At 43.1% G+C, this 14,468-nt stretch overlaps 1 protein-coding gene across 4 annotated transcripts in view; it reads left to right on the top strand.

Annotated features, from left to right (window-relative positions):
- Positions 1 to 769: 769 nt before the first annotated feature.
- Gpbp1 (GC-rich promoter binding protein 1) overlaps positions 770 to 14,468 on the top strand; it is a 76,188-nt gene continuing 62,489 nt past the window's right edge. For 2 of the 4 annotated variants that reach the window (XM_059276061.1, XM_059276059.1), the window contains exons 1-2: positions 1,005 to 1,220; positions 2,530 to 3,460. The gene's annotated coding sequence lies outside the window, so the exon portion shown is untranslated. Of the gene's footprint in view, positions 881 to 1,004; positions 1,221 to 2,529; positions 3,461 to 14,468 lie in introns of those variants that run through there. The other 2 variants (XM_059276060.1, XM_059276062.1) reach the window with 2 other exon arrangements.

Genomic DNA, 14,468 nt, shown 5'->3' on the forward strand with positions numbered 1-14,468 from the left:
CCAACTTCACCTCTTTGAAAGTGAACCTTCAGTGACCACGTTTAGGGAAGCCGAATACCGTAACATTTATGATTATTTTTTTTTTAAACAGCAGTGGTTTGCGCTATGCGGATTCCCAGGACAACTCTGTTGGAATCATCTACCTCCTGAAGGGTGGTTGGAAACACGAGTTAACCAGCGCGACGCTATCTAACAGCCCTTGGGCGGTCCTGGGAGAAAGCCGAGCTCGGGCCGAGCCCCGGGTCCCTAACCCGTTTTCCGCGTGTCAACGTCCCGCACGCTCCGCGTGGCACGCGACCGCGGCGTCCAATCACTCCGGCCCTAGCGGGGCCGGCTCCGCCCACGCGGCGCTGAGTGCGAGCCGCAGCCGGGCGAGCGAGTAGCGCCCGCCGCGGCCGTCCTGGGCTCCGCCGCCCGGCAGACCCAGGAGCACCGCCCGCTCGCTCGGCTCGGCTCGGCTCGCTCGGCTCGCCCTCCCCACCCCAGCGTCCCGAGCTCGGGGAAGGGCCGGCCAGCCGGCGAGGGGCGCTCCTCGGGGAACGGCCGGGGGGATTCCCCCTTCCACCGAACCTTCGGGATTGTTCGCCGTCCTCACGTCAGCAGCAGGGGGTAATCCCCGGCTCCAGCTGCTCCTGACGTCACCGCGCCGAGCCTCCGCGGCCCCTCCCTCCCCTCGGCGCCTCCCCCGCCCCCCGCCCCGCGCCTGGCCCCGCCTCCGGGACTTCCTCAAAGCCCCGCCCCCCGGGGGACTGACCACGCCCCCTCCCTTCCCCCCAGGCGCCCGGCGACGTAGGGGGCGGAGCTTCTCGGACCGGGGCGTGAGCGGTTGCTTGGGCCGGAAGGTTCGGTCGTGGAGGCCCTCCTCCTGCTGCCCCGCCCAGTGAGTCCGGGGTTTGCACGGCTTCTTCCACACCCTTTTCTTCCTCCTCTTCCCCCCCCCTCCCCGCCCTCGCCCCCGCCCCCCCTCGTCGGCCCCGCCTTCCCTCAAGCGTACTTCTCAACCTCTCTGCTTCCTTCCCCGCCTCGCCACCTTCCTTCCCACGATCTCGCGAGACTTGGCCCAGAACATTGCGGATCGGGTCGGCGCCATTTTGGGACGGAGACTGGTGGTGGGGGAGGGAAAAGCGGCAAAAGGGGATTATTCAAAGTACCGAAAACCACCTCCCGGGATCGAGCGCAGCGGCACCCCCAGGCCAGGGGCACCTCTGCTGGGGCGGAAGGTAACACCGTCCCCTGGGCCCCGTCCCGGAGTCCCGGGGACCGGGGGAGGACGGGGGGGGGGGTTTGCCCGTGTCGGCGTTGGGGCTGGAGGGGTCGGGGAGCGGCGTTGGTGGCGCGAGGCGTGAGGCTGCGGGCGGGCGGGCGGGGGGACGGACGGGCGGCCGGACGACCGGACGGCGTGGGGCTCGGGGCGCCCGCCCTCGGCGTTGACTCAGCCCGGCGGAGCGGAGGCGGCGGCGCGGAGAGGTGGGCGGCGGGGCCTCGGCGGCCGTGGGGGGGGGGGTGCTCGGCGGAGGCCCCGAGCGGCGGCGGCGGCGGTGGCGGCGGCGGGCTGCCTCAGGCCCCGGCACGCGCCTTCCCGGGCAGCCAGCGAGCCGGCCCCCCGGGGGTCCGGGCGGGGGGAAGCCGCGGCCGAGCTGTGTGGCCTTCCGCTTCGCCCGTCCTCGCCGCCGCCGCCGCCGCCGCCGCGCCCGGCTCCGTGGCAGTTGCCGTGGTAGTTGCTCGGCTCGGCTCGGCGAGTGCTCCTTGCGCTCCCCAAGTCGTGTGGGCTCCGAGCCGGACGGGACCTGTTATTATTATTTTATTATTATTATTTTCCCGGAGAGAGCACCGTCCCCTAACGCGGTGGGCGAGTGGGGTCCCCGGATCTCCCTCCCACCCCTTGAGTTTGGACCGAAACCTGTTTGCTTAATTCAAGGAAATGGGGGATTCACACCTTTATCCCGCTGCTGCTGCTGCTGTCTGAGGCCGGGAAGTCGCCCCTCAGGCGGATCTGAGAGACCTCCTTGCCACGCTCCCCTCTCACCTTCCCAGCCAGCCTTGGTGGGGGACAACCCAGCGGCTCCGTTCTCCCAGACATTGCATTTTGGAAGGAGCGTCCTTCTCTTTTTTGCCTCCCATTCTCGGAGTTAGGTTTACTAACGCTCCGTGGCAGCACCACCTGTCCATTTGTTTTCCTTTGGCACAAGGGATGGAATTAGGGGAGACCAATTGTAAGATGGTGTGCCAACTCCATAGTTTTAGTATTTGTTCGGAAACTTGTAAAGTTTTGCACACAACCACCTCCCGTGTTGTTCGTGCACATAGTTCCCAGTTCAGATGGGAACTTTGCTCAGTGATTCCATCATCCACTTTTCTGCCCCTAGACTTGGAAGTCCTTTTCATTCAGTAGACTTTTGCCGAGGGTTAGGCTCTTTCCCCAGCTCTTTTTAGGACTGTACAGACCGACCGGAGGTTGATTGGGGGTTGATTTTCATTTGAAAAATCAAAACTGTGATTTAAGTTGTTTTTTTTTTATAACTTTTACAGGTGATTGAATTATGCAGATATGAAGATCATCTTCTAGGTTTTTTTAAAAAGGCCTTGGATATTTCAAGTGGCCATTTTGGAATTACAGTTCTGTTTTTGTTTTGCCCCAGAAGTTTATTAAAATTGACAAGAATCATCTCTGAAGTGAATTGAAAGTAGTAAGCCAATTCAACGAGCTGCTAAAAAACCCAGTCATTTCTTCAGTATTTTGGTTCAAACGGATTATATAAGTGGTTAAAGTATTTCGTCTGATGTTATTTTCGTCTCTTCCCCCTCTCCTGTTGGTGTTCTTCAGCCAAAACTGTAAGATATGTTTGATTTGTGTACTGAATAGTTTCAAATTACTGTTTAAATATTGCTGAAGTTTCGTGGCAGTTCTTTTTACCTTTATTGAAAGTTTTAGTAATTTTTGACTTCAGCTCTTTTCATATTACGATGGGACAGCTTTTCTAAATGAAGACATTGAAAGAATACAGAGTTTTTTCCCCTTTTCCTTTTCTTTACTTGGGAGAGTAAGATGTTCCAGTGTCACACCAGCATGGTAGGATTGAGATAGCTATTTGTCTCTGTATATGCTGATGTGTAGAAGTAAGCTTCAGATGTGAAGTTTTCTTTTTGTTTCTGCTTTTTGCACATAAATTGGATATTTCATCTGGAGTGGATAAGTACAACAGTGACAAATACATGGAATAATAAAGAAGACCTTGCTCTTGAATCCAAGGAACTTGGCTAATTCTGGATATAGCCGTATGAAAACTTCAAAACAAATATGGGTAGCTGACTTCAAATAACTCTATGTCAAATAGTCATAGGTTAAGTATCTTCAAAGAACTTGGATATTTCAGAGGATACAAAATAAAAAAACAAACTGGAAAACATAAAGCTTATAGAGAAAAAACCAGCACCTTCCTGTGCAGTCCTCTTGGAATTTGTAAGTACTCTGTGGTGAGCAAATTAGATATTCATTTGTAATCTGTAGTATGAGTCAAATTGATCCAGTGTTATTCTTGGAAACCTTTCAGTTTCTTGAAAAAATTTTGCTTTTGATTCAGTTTCTGGATAGTCTGAAAATAGTCATTAGCCATGTAGTAAATTGAAATGGAGAAAATTTTAAGGCTTACAAGTGTTTCAAACTTATTACAGTCTTAAGTTTAAAGTTTTTGTGTTTTTAAGGTTAAAAACATCTGTCAGTATTCACTTTAGACTATGAATAACAGAATAGTAGAAACCTAGAAAAAAATCCTACACGTTTCACATATCTGGTTGGTTTTACATTTTAAATGTCTTGTGTCTTGATTGCTGGCTTACTTTCTCAATGAGTTTAGACAGCACTACTACACATAGTTTAGTGATCTAGCTTAGAGTAAGGTAGTTTGGTTTTAAATCCGGTATCTTATGAAATAGTACAAATACTCCTAATATTTTAACTCATTACAGACATTAAGTTTTTGAAACAATTTATTGAAGCACTTTTGTGTTTCACACTCTTAAGTTTCCTAAACTTTACTGGGAAAGAAGCAGAGGAACTGAGCAAGTGGACTTCAAAACCTTTAAACTAGCATACTGATTACATACTCCCCTACCCCAGAAGTGTGCTGGCTTAAGTTTAGAGATAGTTTTTTTTAAGTTGTGGATATTAATTGGTCTACTTGAAATTCTTTTAACAAATGTAAAAATTTTTAGTGATAACTGAATTATTTTTTTTTTTATTTTTGGTTTTCTGAGACAGGGTTTCTCTGTGTAGTTTGGAGCGTGTCCTGGAACTCACTGTGTAGACCAGGCTGGCCTCGAACTCACAGAGATCTGCCTGCCTCTGCCTCACAAGTGCTGGGATTAAAGGAGTTGGGGCATTCCGGAGTGTTTTTAAAAAAAAAATTCGGGGTTTGGGGATTTAGTTCAATTCCCTATGTTCTAACAGACTGTGTTCTAATAGACTGGATTATATGTGTTCTTAAATATTAAAAAAAACCCACATTGGTTCTCCTGACTTAAATCTCAGTGCTGAAATTCACCTGTGTGCTACCACACCAGGCCTTTTCTGTTTTTTAATAAATTGATGAGAACATTAATCTATCACTTGGGATCCAAGAGCTTGTATTCCATGCATTCCTATTAATTGGCTTTTGAGATTTCTTGTATAAAAGTATGTATTTTTAGTGTGAATAAGAAATTGAACTTGGTCTGTCCTGGTGTTGTGAACCTTTTTTAATCCCAGCATTCAGGAGTTAGAGGTGGGTCTGGTGTACATCATGGGTTTCAGACCAGTCAAAAAAGTACTGGGCACTGGGTGGGGACAAAACAAACAAAAACCACTCCACAGAAATCACCTGACCTTAATTCATAGCAAATAACCACATTTGTTTCCTTGTGATTTTGAAATTTCCAGTATTTTCAAGCAATTATATCAGGGTAAATTACTTAAGAAACCAGTTTTGGACGCTTGACTTCTTGGTAGTCTATTGTGAACTTTGTCTACAGCAATTGGTCAACAACTGATGTACTTTGGCTGGGCTTGGTGTACCCCTTTAATCTCAGCAGAGACAGGCAATCTCTTTTGAGTTCAAGGGCACCCTTGTCTACAGAGCTGAGTTCCAGGACAGCAAGGACTACACAGAGAAACCTAGTCTTGAAAAACAAAAACAAAAATGAAAACAAAAATCCTAAAACAAGCCGGGCGGTGGTGGCGCACGCCTTTAATCCCAGCACTCGGGAGGCAGAGCCAGGTGGATCTCTGAGTTCGAGGCCAGCCTGGTCTCCAAAGCGAGTTCCAGGAAAGGCGCAAAGCTACACAGAGAAACCCTGTCTCGAAAAACCAAAAAACCAAAAAAAAAAAAAAAAAAAAAAAAAAAAATCCTAAAACAAAACCAATAAAAAAACCCAGATGTATATACTTCAAAAACATTTCTGTAAAGTGTGTGTCAGTGCCTGTCATGGCCAGAAGAGGGTGTCAGATCCCCCTGGAATTGGAGTCATATTACAGGCAGTTGTGAGCTGCTCTAAAATGGGTGCTGCAAACCAGATTGAGGTCCTCTGGAAGAGCAACCAGTGCTCTCAATCTCTGAGCCGTCTCTTCAGCCCCTGAATTTCGGTTCTAAGACAGCTTCTCATGTAGTCCAGGGTGGCTTCAAAGCCAAAAATGACCTTAGACTTCTGATCACTTGCCTCTGCCTCTTCCAGGGTAGAAATTGCGGACATGCCCCTCTACTCCCACTTGTTTGAACCTATGGCTTTGTGCAAACTAAAGCAAACATTCTACCAACTGAGCTACAGCTCCACTCTATCTGACTATTTTGACAGTTTTCTAATGTTTTACTTTCTGGAAATTGAACTGTATAGTATCACTAGTTAGTAATGGTAGGACTGATTCTTCCCCACCGTATTTTCCAGTTTCTCTTACTCATGTTGTAAATGAGGTGTTTTAATGATTACAGTTAGATTATGGTGTCATGTGTTTTGCTGCATACTTTTACATGATAATCCTGTTTGGGTTTTTGGTTTTTTTTTTTTTTTTTTTTTTTTTTTTTTTTTTTGAGATAGGGTTTCTCTTTGTAGTTTTGGTTCCTGTCCTGGATCTTGATCTGTAGACCAGGCTGGCCTCGAATTCACAGAGATCCGCCTGGTTCTGCTTCCTGAGTGCTGGCATACTCATGTTCTAAATGAGGTGTTTTAATAATTACAGTTAGATTATGGTGGTGTCATGTGTTTTGCTGTATACTTTTGCATGATAATGATAATCCTCTTTTTTTTTTTTTCTTTTTTTTTTTTTTTTTTTTTAAGACAGTTTCTCTGTATAGCCTTGTCTGTCCTGGAACTCACTCTGTACAGGTCAAGTTGGCCTCACAGAACTCATAGGAATCCACCTGCCTCTGCCTCCCGAGTGCTGGGAATGAAATCCATTCTTTTTTTTTTTTTTTGGTTTTTCGAGACAGGGTTTCCCTGTGTAGCTTTGCGCCTTTCCTGGAACTCACTTGGTAGCCCAGGCTGGCCTTGAACTCACGGAGATCCGCCTGGCTCTGCCTCCTGAGTGCTGGGATTAAAGGCGTGCGCCACCACCGCCCGGTGAAATCCATTCTTAATACTATGAGAAAGTAGTATAATTGTAGAGGAGTAAGTAAGGAAATTAATATTTAGGAAAGTTCAGGCTGGAACAGAGTTGCTCACTTAGAATTAGAATCCAAGTGATCTCCCCCCTCCCCCCCACAATAAGCATATGGCTTATGGTTTTCACTGATCTTTCAGTTAGCATAGTAAATGAATTAAAAGGAAAGATTTTATTTTATTTTCTCTATGTATGAGTTTTGCATGTATATTTGTATGTACACCGTGTTTGTGCCTGATGATAAGAGGGTATTGGATCCCCTGGAACTAGAGTTATAGAAACTTGTGAACTGCCACGTGGGTGCTGGGAACTGAGTGCACAGGTCTTCTAGAAGAGCATCCAGTGCTCTTAATCAAATAATCTCAATAGCCCTCACCCGTTAATTTTTTTTTTTTTTTTAAATCTGTGCGTGTTTGTAAGTGCATACTAGAGGCCAGTGGTACCACATCTCATGGAGCTGGAGTTAGAGGCAGTTGTGAGGTGCCTGATGTGGATGCTGGTAACCTGTCCTTTGCAGCAGCAAGGGGTCTTAATCACCAGCTGTCTCTAGCCCTTAATTGTCCTATTTGTAAACAATAGTTTTGATATGCTTTCTCTAATGATTAATAGAATATTTTTTTATACTAACTGAGCCATTTGTATATCTTCAGGGAACTGTTTAATATGGATTGGGGATGGGCCTCTTTCATGCTAGACAAGTTTTAGTCTTCAGTAGTAGTAGTAGTCTCAGCCAAGCCTGTACTCTGTCAGTATGCTTTAAACTCATTCAGGCTGGACAAACTACCCCCAGCACAGACTATACTCTGAATCACTCTGCTTTACTCACACTATCTTCTTGTGGATACCACTTTTCATTCATTCAGTTTGAACATCCCCACCCCTCAACCCCCCTTTTTAAGTTAACCCTGATTGTACTAACAGAGGTTGGTGAAGAGAAGGTGCCGTTTAGTTTGCTATTTGTTAGTAACTGTTTGGATGATAACTTGCTTGGTTACAAGTTAAAATGTGGTTTTAACCGAAGAGTCTTACAAACGTGGATCTAAATATTTGCTGTGCTTTACTTTCTCTAGCTTTGGCCTGAAATTTCTACACAGGTTTTTGTTTGTAAAGCTGCTGGTGAGCCTCATGCACAGCAAAAGGAAAAAACCAAAATACTCATTAAAGAGAAAGACTGAAGGATGGGACAGTTTAGTTTGAAAGTGAGATAAATTGAGATATTTGAATCCAGGTCAGATGATCTTGTGTTCTGACCATATATCTTGATTATTATTTTTTTATTTTTTATTTTTTTGCATATTTTTGTTTGTGACACAGCATCTCACTGTCTCAATGTTTAACTTTGGCTGGTCTGGAATTTGCTTTGCAGTCAGACTAGTCTTAAACTTCTGGTGATCCTCTTGTTTCCGCCTCTTCAGTTAAAGGAATGATGGGTCTGTACCATCATACTTGGCCTTGTCTGTGTCACTTAAAATGAAAACCTTAAAGACTGTGTGTACATGTGTTGTTTACACATGTATGTGTTCATGTGGAAGTCAGAGGATGGCTTTCAGAAATTAGATTCTCTCCTATAAGTTGAAATATTTAAATACTTAACGAAGGTAGCACTGTTATTCTTCCCTCCTCTCCCGTTCTTGGTTTGTAGCCTGGTCTGTCTTGTAATTTCTGATCTTCCTGCCTCAGCCTCCCTAGTGCTGAGATTACCGGTATATTTCACCACACCTGGTTATTTGCCCAGTAAAACTTTGTTGTTGTAGACAGTCATATATTGTAGATAGTAATCTTGATCATAATGAGCGAATCATTTGAGACAGGATCTTAGCACATATGTCAGGCTGACTTGAAACTGTAACTCAGGCTGGCCTTGACCTCTGATTTCTTGCCTCAGATGGATGAATGCTGAGATTACAGGGTGTTGTACCACCATTTTCAGCAATGAATGAATCATAAGAACTAATAAGTACTGCCTATTGGTGTCCATAGCATGTCCTGGGCTATTGCAAACCTTGGAAAGTTTAGTCCTCTAGACAGCTGTGTGGGAGGCCTGCTTACTCTCATTTTACCATGGAGGAAATGCAGGCACAGGGATTTTAGACACTCTGCCAAGGTTATACAACTAGTATTTCTTCTGAACCCATGTATTTCTGTATCAAGGCTTACAGTTAGGTTTTTAGGTGCTAACGAGAAAAGCAAATTACTACTCTCTTTTCGAAGATACTTATTTTTATTTTGGGCAGCAACTAAATTTTATTTTCCTAGATGAATATGATAACAGTTTGCAGGTTGATAATCTTCATTTAGGAACATAGGAATCAAACCCAAGTCCTCTGTAAGGGCAATAAGTGCTCTTAACCTCTGAGTCATCTCTCCTGTCCAACCATAACTAATTCTTAGGGTCCTTGTGAACATTTACTAAAATGAGGTATCTCAAATCAGTCATACAAAGAAATTCAGTCTAAGATTAAATAATTTACCTAAAGAGTTAGGTGACAAAACTAGAATTTGAATTGGTTTTTGTTTTCTTTTTCTCCTTTCTCTTTGAAAGTGGTGCTGAGGACTGATTTCTGCCAAGTGTAATTTCTGTTCCAGTAGAAACAGTGTCCTAGTAGTGGCTCTTATCCCTTAGTTTTCCTGTCTACTAGAACATGAATGGTGGGAACCTGTTTGGAGACCCCCCTCCCTTCTCTGCTCTGTTCTTCTCTGTCTCTTCCTCTCATTTCTCTCTTCCTCTCACCTTCCCCCCCATCCCTTCTCCTTCTCCTCCTTCCCTCTCCCCTACCCTCTTTCCTTCCTTTCTTCTTTCACTCTGAGACAGGGTTCTACTTTATAGCCCAGGTTAGCCCAGAACTTGTATTCGTTAGCTTCCTAAGTTCTAGGGTATAAAAGCAAGTGTTACACTGGGTATACTTGATGTATTTTTGGAGTTGGAGATAGAGCCTAGGGCAAGACAAAAAGGAAGAGCACTTAGGGAAGCGTAAACCACTGACCTATACTTTAGCTCTTTTAAAAGTCATCTGTTAGACTTTTGTTGTGATTAAAAACCTCATAGAAACCATGTAAAATAAGGGAAGATTTATTTTAGCCTTCAGAGTAATAGAGGCTTCCCTTCAAATCTCTTTGGAAGGCCAGGCGATGGTGGCACACGCCTTTAATCCCAGCACTGGTGAGGCAGAGCCAGGTGGATCTCTGTGAGTTCAAGGCCAGCCTGGGCTACAGAGTGAGCTCTAGGACAGGCACCAAAACTACACAGAGAAACCCTGTCTTGAAAAACAAAACAAAACAAAACAAACAAAAAAACAAACCCTCTTTAGAACTGTACACTAGACACACACAGTGCTTTATTAATCTCTTAGGCTCTTTTCAATCCACCTTAGTTGATAGAATTAACTATCTTTTTTGAAGCAAAATACCCTCTTTCATATTAGATCAAAATAATATATACTTGTAATAAAGGTAAATGAAGGGAATTTATAATAAAGTAACACATTTAAGTATGTAATGTCATAAGTATGATTAATCTAGAATATAAAACACTATTCATTTCTTTGTGTGTGCACACATACATGTGTTGACATATACTTCTGGCTGGCTGGAACTTACTATGTAGAACAGGCTAGTCTGGGACGATCCTCTTGCTTCTTGGTTCTATCTTCCCAGTGCTGAGATCGAAGGGTTGTGCCTCTAGTTAGCTCATCTTGTCTTTTAAACAAACAAACAAACAAACTAATGTCCTTGGTTAGTATGGTCTTTTTTTTCTTTTTTGAAAATTTTTTTTGTTTTTGTTTTTGCGGTTTTTTTTTTCTTTCTTTTTTTTGGTTTTTCGAGACAGGGTTTCTCTGTGTAGCTTTGCGCCTTTCCTGGGACTCACTTGGTAGCCCAGGCTGGCCTCGAACTCACAGAGATCCGCCTGGCTCTGCCTCCCGAGTGCTGGGATTAAAGGCGTGCGCCACCACTGCTGGCTTTTTTTTGTTTTTTTGAGACAGGGTTTCTCTGTGCAGCTTTGCGCCTTTTCCTGGAACTCACTTGGTAGCCCAGGCTGGCCTCGAACTCACAGAGATCCTCCTGGCTCTGCCTCCCGAGTGCTGGGATTAAAGGCGTGCGCCACCACCGCCTGGCCTTTTGAAAATATTTTAAAAGCTTTTTTTTTAATTGTTTTATGTGGATGAGTGTTTTGCCTTCATGTCCATGTATGTGTGAACATGGGCATGCTGATGTTGGTGGAGGCCAGAAGAAGGGTATCAGATCCCCTAGAACTGACTGGAGTTAGATACAGATAGTTGTGATCTGCCATGAAGTCCTGGGATTTGAACATGGGTCCTCTGGAAGAACAGTTGGTGGTTTTAACTGCTGAGCCATCTCTAGCCCTCCACCCCCCTCCCTTTTGTATGATAGTATCTCAGTGTAGCTCAGGTTGACTTGGAACTTGACATCTTCATATTTCAGCTGTGTAGTACTGGTAGTTATAGATACTGTGATCTGGGCCACCATACCAGCATCTAATTTTTTAAAAATAGTTTCTTACATATTGTACCGTATATTGAACACAGGGCCTTGTGCATGCTAAGCAAGTATTCTACCACTGAAGTACATCCTGCCAGAGTAAATTTATACATTTTTTATATTGAAAATATTTTACTTATACAGTATGTTCTGATCATGGTTTCCCTTCCCTCATCTCCCAGATCTTTTCCATCTTCCCACCTTCCAACTATGCCTTCTTTTTTTCTTTCTTTAGAAAAGAGTGAAATTAAAACAAAACAAAAAACAGAAAAAGCATGAGAAATACATGCACATGAAAGGACATGCCCCTGAAACACAAAACCTATAAAAATACAAAATTGGAAACTGTTTTATATATAAGCAAAAGACTAGTAAGGTAAAAAATGGCCAAACAAAGCAATATGATATAAAAATCTCCAAAAATATCATTGAGTTCCTTTTGTATTGGTCATCTACTGCTGGGCATGGGGCCTACCCTTAAAGGTGGTTTGAATACCCAGTGAGACTGTTGGAGGAAACTAATTTCCTTTGTAAGTGGTTGTCAATTGGAGATATAATGTATACATTTAAGGAAGAACATATGAGACTGAATAATCCACTGATTAGTTTGCTTTCCCCCCTATTTTTTTCTGCCAATGTAGTTGTGAATTGTAGTCTGCACTGTCCTATGTGGTAGTTTTTTTTTTTTAAATAAAAGAAATGATTAAAAAAGTGGTTATCACTTTCCCTGTACCACTAATTGAAGATAAAAATCAACATCAGGCTTGGGTTAATGGTTCTTGTAGAGGAAGAAAAATAAAATAAATTTGTATTTATTTATTTATTTTTGTTTTTCAAGACAGGATTTCTCTGTGTAGCCTTGGCTGTCCTGGAACTTGCTCTGTAGACCAGGCTGGCCTTGAAGTCCTAGAGGTCCATCTGCCTCTGTCTCTGAGTTCTGGGATTAAAAGTATGTGCCACTACTGCCTGGGTAAAACATAAAATTAATTTAAGGGCAAAATATTACCACAAAACTTAAATCTTACCCCCCCCCCCTTTTTTTTTTAAAGATATTTTTGCCGGTAGGTGGTGAGACACGCCTTTAATCCCAGCACTTGGGAGGCAGAGTCAGGCGGATCTCTGTGAGTTCAAGGCCAAGCCTGTTCTACTGAGCGAGAAAGGCGCAAAGCTACACAGAGAAACCCTGTCTCGGAAAAACAAAAAAACAAACAAACAAAAAAACCCAATTTATTAATGAGTGCTCTATCTGCATGTGTGACTTTATACCAGAAGAGGGCATCAGATCCCACTATAGATGGTTGTGAGCCACCATGTAGTTACTGGGAATTGAACTCAGGACCTCTGGAAGAGCAGCCAGTGCTCTTAACTGCTGAGCTGTCTCTCAGGTCTCTCAGTTTTACATTTTTACAGTAGAAAAATATTTTAAAAATTGGGCTGGAGAGATGGCTCACTGGTTAAGGGTGCTTGCTGTACAATGGAGAGGACTCGAGTTCTTGTTCTAGCACACACACAAGAATCTGGACATCCAACAAGCTCACACACCGGCACAACACATGCACTGTGTGTACACTTGCATGGTTTCATACTCACAAACAAAACTTTAAATACAAATAAAAGGAATGTCTTGATTCCATTACAAAATTGATCTTTTATGCCAGGCATGATACTTCCCTGTAATCTCAACACTTGAGGCTAAGGCAGGAGGATGAGGAGTTTAGGGATATTCTTCTCGCTAAGGCTAAGTAGTGAGTTTGAGGACAATGTAGATGACATGAGACCTTGTTTATTTGCTTACGTTTCTTCATGGACCCACTTGGAAGTTAGTTTTATTGACATACTCTCAAGTTTATACAAAGCTTTATCAGACCAAGAATGTATAGGATGTTTTTATCAACCAAGAATGGTGGTTCTTAACCTGTGGGCTGCAACCCCTTTGACAAACCTATTTCCAAAAATATTTATATTATGGTTCATAACAGCAAAATTACAGTTATGAAGTAGCAATGAAAATAATTTTGTGGTTGGGGTTCACTACAACATGAGGAACGTGTGTTAAAGGGTTGAATCACTGCCCAAGAAAGTTAACTTGTTTTGCTATAAGTTAATTATAAAGCACTAGTCTTTCACATGTATATAATACATTTGTATTATATACTTTTGCTTTTTAGAATGCCATGTCTGAATCTAGAAAAGTCTATCATTATTTCATCCCATCAATAAAGAATTTTGTTTGAGAGAGGTGTCATGTCACCAAAGCTGGCCTCTTAAATCGCATGTAGTCATTTGAGCATCTTGATTCTACCTCCACCTCAGAGATGCTGAAATTACAGACATGCCTCACCATGTTTAGCTGTGCATATTTATTTATTTTTACAAAAATTAAGTCGGCCGGGCGGTGGTGGCGCACGCCTTTAATCCCAGCACTTGGGAGGCAGAGCCAGGTGGATCTCTGTGAGTTCGAGGCCAGCCTGGGCTACCAAGTGAGTTCCAGGAAAGGCGCAAAGCTACATAGAGAAACCCTGTCTCGAAAAAAAAAAAAAAAAAAAAAAAATTAAGTCTTTGATGGATATTTAAAACTGTAGGATGTAGAACATCTTCAACATTTTTCATATGTTATTGATAATAATGCTAAGAATGTCTTCTAAGTACATGGTGCAAAAATGGCAGAAATATGTTTAAGGTCATTTCAGAAATTGTTGGAAAAGTGTGTTATAATCTTAAGCCAAAGTTCATTTAACAGATAATTTCGTCAGCAGCGAGGCATGGTGGTGCAATATTGTAATCCTGGCACTTGGGAGGAGGCAGGAAGAGAATTCAGCTGTGTAATGAATAGTAGTCAACTCAAACTTTTTTTCCTATTTTTTTAAAATTCACCTACTTACCCACTCACCCACCAGTTCATTTATCTATTATGTGGGTGGATGTGAGTACCACAGCATACATGTGGAGATCAGAGGACAATTTACCTGAATTACTCTCTGTACCTTCTGTCTCTACCATGTGTCCCGGGAAATGAAGTCTAGTTTGACATCTTTACCTTACTGAGCTGTCGCCCTGACCCTCAAATAACAGTTCTTAAAAAAAAATGAAACATTCTGACAATACAATCTGAAGATAAGTTGATATGGTACATGGTAAGGAATGGTGAGAGGAAACTACTAAGTCTTTTGTATTCTGTGATTAAACCATTAATTTTAAAAACATCAACTTTGTATAGTAAAAGCACTACATTTGATAATAGTATAGTTTTTGAATCAGAGGTGTTTGAGGCATCATTCATTGTTCATTTGTGCAGCATGTGTGATGTAACAGCACAGGCAGAGTGAAGTGAATATGTTGCTCT

The sequence above is a fragment of the Peromyscus eremicus genome, chromosome 11, assembly GCF_949786415.1.
Source record: "Peromyscus eremicus chromosome 11, PerEre_H2_v1, whole genome shotgun sequence".
NCBI lineage: Eukaryota > Metazoa > Chordata > Mammalia > Rodentia > Cricetidae > Peromyscus > Peromyscus eremicus.